Source organism: Mastomys coucha, unplaced genomic scaffold, assembly GCF_008632895.1.
Source record: "Mastomys coucha isolate ucsf_1 unplaced genomic scaffold, UCSF_Mcou_1 pScaffold20, whole genome shotgun sequence".
Taxonomy (NCBI): domain Eukaryota; kingdom Metazoa; phylum Chordata; class Mammalia; order Rodentia; family Muridae; genus Mastomys; species Mastomys coucha.
In genome coordinates, this window is record NW_022196903.1 from 88,738,611 (window position 1) to 88,742,520 (window position 3,910).

The following is a 3,910-nucleotide window of genomic DNA, read 5'->3' on the forward strand; positions in this document are numbered from 1 at the left end:
AAGGAGCCAATAAATGATAATCATCGAGTCATTATTGAGTCATTATTGTATAAACAGTGGGCATCTTTACTTATAAATGCAATAAGAAGTTGTATATTTCACCATTATTTGATTTTATACTATCAATATTACTAATCTTAGAAACTAGAAAACACAATGAACTGGAAGCATAGCTTATACAGGCAAAAGTGATTATTTTTAGCAGTGCCATGTTAGTCCATAGTCCATGCCAAGGAGCCAGTTGTTTGATTGAATGCCAGTCTAGGTATTACAGTGAATGTGTATTACAAATGTGATAGACACTTAAATCCAGGGAAGTTTAGCAAAGATGATGACTACTTACAACTGGTGGGCCTGAGCCAGGCAGCTTAATATCTTAAAAAGAGTGACTTTCATACTTACCTGGCAGGGGAGATACCATGATCACAAAGGTGGTTTTCCCATGGCGAGGCTTAGCCATTGCACTCCAGATGTGCAGACCCCTGTGATTTCCCCAAATTCTGGAAACTTGACTGCATAATTTGTGGTAGTGAGGGACTGCGTTCGCTTTCTCCCCTGAAAAAAAAAAAAAGAGTGACTTTCCCCAAGGAAGAAGAGATTTTTGCTTCTAGACTGTGTTCAAACATTGCACTACCCTGTCAACTGCTGCTGAGATTTCGGGCTGCTGCACAGAGTCTCCACAGTGTATGAAGCAGTTCCTTTATATTACTTTCTTATATACATATATATGCATATATAATATATGCATATATATGTATATGGTACCTATATGTGTATATATAGTACATATGTATGTATATGACTACTTATATGTACTGTATACATATAGAAATATTACATATGTGTACATATAGTACACATATATACGTATATGTACCCATAGCCATACATATATAACCACATCCTACGTGTTCTATCGCTTCCACAGTTGTTCTCTACTGAGATGTTCTCAGACATTAGAAGACATCTGGGATACGTTATGGTTCTCACAGTGGGTTAAGAGGGTGATGCCACTTAGCACACAACATCTGGAGCTCGAGGGTGCCCATCAACATTCCATAATCCACATGATGGATGGTACTTTCAATGAAGAATTATCCAACCCCAATGTTGCCAGGACTGAGAGCTGAGGACCTTTCATGTAGATGTAATACTTTTTCTATGTTATGATGAAGCACTTAACACTCAGTTTAGATATTCTCGATATTGGTTCTATCAGGAAGAAGCTGGTAAATTGGAAAAGGAAATAAGACATTTCCCTGAATGGAACGAACTCAACACACCAAGGCAGGCAACGTGAAGGAAGATTTCTTCAGACTTATACAGCGCAGATTCCTTGACTCCTCTACACCTCAAGCTGAAATGTGATTCCCAAGATTGCATGTCACAAGGATAGAGCCTTGAGGAGGCCTTTGGCTGGAACCAGATTAGTTAGCCTAAGAACAGCTGGTGCAAGGCCTCACCTGGCTGACCTACTTGCTGCTTGCCCCTCCTCTTTAACACCATTTTACCCTTTTTGTATAAATGTTTTTGACACAGAGTCTTACTTGAAAGCCTAGGCTGAACTCTACTCATGGTGACCCTCCTGCCTTAGCCTTCTCAGTATTGGAATTATAGGCCTGTACCATCATCGTGTCTGAATAAAGAGACCCTCCCCAGGTGCAGCCACCAGATGCTGGGCTTTTCAGCCTTAAGAACTGTGAGCTAAAAATGCTTTTCTCTCATTTACAAACTACATAGGCTGGGATACACGGCTATAGCAATCAAAAAAGACAAACCGCTCTGGTATCAGGAATGATGCATGTGAATGCTCTCTCCATATTATTGTTCCTTGGAATTCGCCAGGAATCCAGTCAAGAAAGGCAAAAGCCACAGCTGGATTAGGAGACCAGAGGAACTGGGAGACCACCATAGCATGGGGACTGACATTTTCACTTAACATCTAATTTCTGGTTAAAGGTGGCATGATAGCATGCACCTTTAATTCTAGCACTTGGGAGGCTACTGAGGCAGGAGGATGGAGAGATCAAAGCCAACTCGGATGGACTGTGAGAACTTGTCTACATCAAACAAAAAGATTTGATTGCTGTAAAAGCTAGGAATTCTTTCAGCTGAAAAATAAAATTGAACAAAATCCTTGAAGGTAAGACAGTAGAACAGCTAATTCTAGACTTTTCTAAGTGTAAGTCAAGTAGAAATGTGGCTATTGTCCTTGTCCTTGTAACTGTGACACTCTGAAACCTAGAACTTTTTTTTTTCAGACTCAAGATAGAAGTGTTTATAAATCTTGTTGTTATATATAGAGTTCCTTTGCCATGGCAGATAAGAAATGGGCAGCCTCGGCTAGGGGCTACCTGACTAACAGAGTCCTATTCAGCTTCTCTGCAGCTTTGGGTTCTACCCACAACACCAAAGAAAGAGAAAAGAAATTACAGGTCCAGTTGAATTTCTTGCCTTGTTGGCCATTGTCCTTAAAAACAAATTGCTCTCATAGAAAGAATGAGCATGGAGTTCAAATACACGCCAGCTAATCAGTCTGTGGGAATCAGTATGAATGAAGTTTGCGTGTGTAAACATGAGACACATGTGTGACCATTGACAAATGACTTCCTCCCTTGACCCTCAATTTCTTCACATGTAAAACAAGAAGGGTGGGTTAGATGACTCATGAAATCCTATGAATCATGTGTTGACAGAATAAATTACTGCTCATTGTGTTTCAGATATCTGTCTCTCTTGCCCTCTCTGTCACAGGCCGATTTTAAAAGACAAGAGTTCTGGATAAAATTTGCAGGATACTATATGTTTTGGAAAAAGCAAATTGATGAAGCTAAGTGGTATGTCCTTATCTTTGGGCCAAGTGCTAAAACACAAATCAACAGCAAAATTATATAAAGATAAAATTACATTTATAATCATATATATGTGTATATATACATGCATAATTTATATATAAATTTTCTCCCAGTTTCTCTGGTCTTCTAATCTGGCTGTGGTGTCCTTCCTTGACTGGATTGCTGGCCAATTCCAAAGAACAATAACATGGAGAGAGCAATATATATATACATGTATGTATATATATATATTATATACATATGTGTATATGTATATGTAAAATAAAAGCCCAGAGAACCATGTTGAAGGTGGTACCTACCCCATGTGACTTTACTGTGTTTATGATCAAGGTTGATGTTTTAGAGAACTATTAAAATTGTCAGAGGACCCTACGCAGTGACTATAGTCACCTGCAGTCTGGTTGTTTGCCCCTTCAGCTTTCCTAAGGCGGAAGAATGGCAATAGATGTGTGTTCGTGCTCGGTTCCCATGGCAGTGTCTATTTTCTCATGGGTGCTTGTGTTTTTGCAGTGGCTGAATTGATCTCCTGGGAATAGGACAGGTATGCGTTTGACACAGGTCTCAGTTCAAAGCTAAAAGCTTCAGTGCATGACTTTCAATCTACAAGTTTTGGTTGAATTGTTTAAGTCTGTCATTCATGCTAACTTCTAGGGGATTCCAGATGGTGACCATCAAACCCAGGAAGGGAGATGCTGTCCTTTGCTCCTGGGAGAGATGCTTTCAAAGCCTTCTTAAGCATTAAGCAATGAGCTCATCTGTAGTGGCTTTCTGGATCCTGACACCTAACTTGAGTGACAAAGATAAAATTCTAGGAAATCTGAAGCCCTGGGAGTATTGTTGCAGAAATGGCTTGGTTTCCACATCTCAATATTATTTTCATTTGGAATCCCCCAGGAGATTCTGTCAGCAGAGGAAAGCTTTGTGTTTGTCAAGACAGTGCATATATGTATATATATGCACATATATACACTTATATATGCATATATATGCACATATATACTTATATATGCATATATGCATATATATGTGTGTGTATATGTATATATATATATATA

The 3,910-nt window shown here is 39.1% G+C and overlaps 1 non-coding gene across 1 annotated transcript; it reads left to right on the plus strand.

Annotated features, from left to right (window-relative positions):
- The first annotated feature begins 394 nt into the window (after nucleotides 1–394).
- LOC116100223 lies at nucleotides 395–558 on the plus strand. Its single transcript, XR_004122544.1, has one exon. It is a non-coding gene; the product is annotated as a U1 spliceosomal RNA (small nuclear RNA).
- The last annotated feature ends 3,352 nt before the right edge of the window (nucleotides 559–3,910 follow it).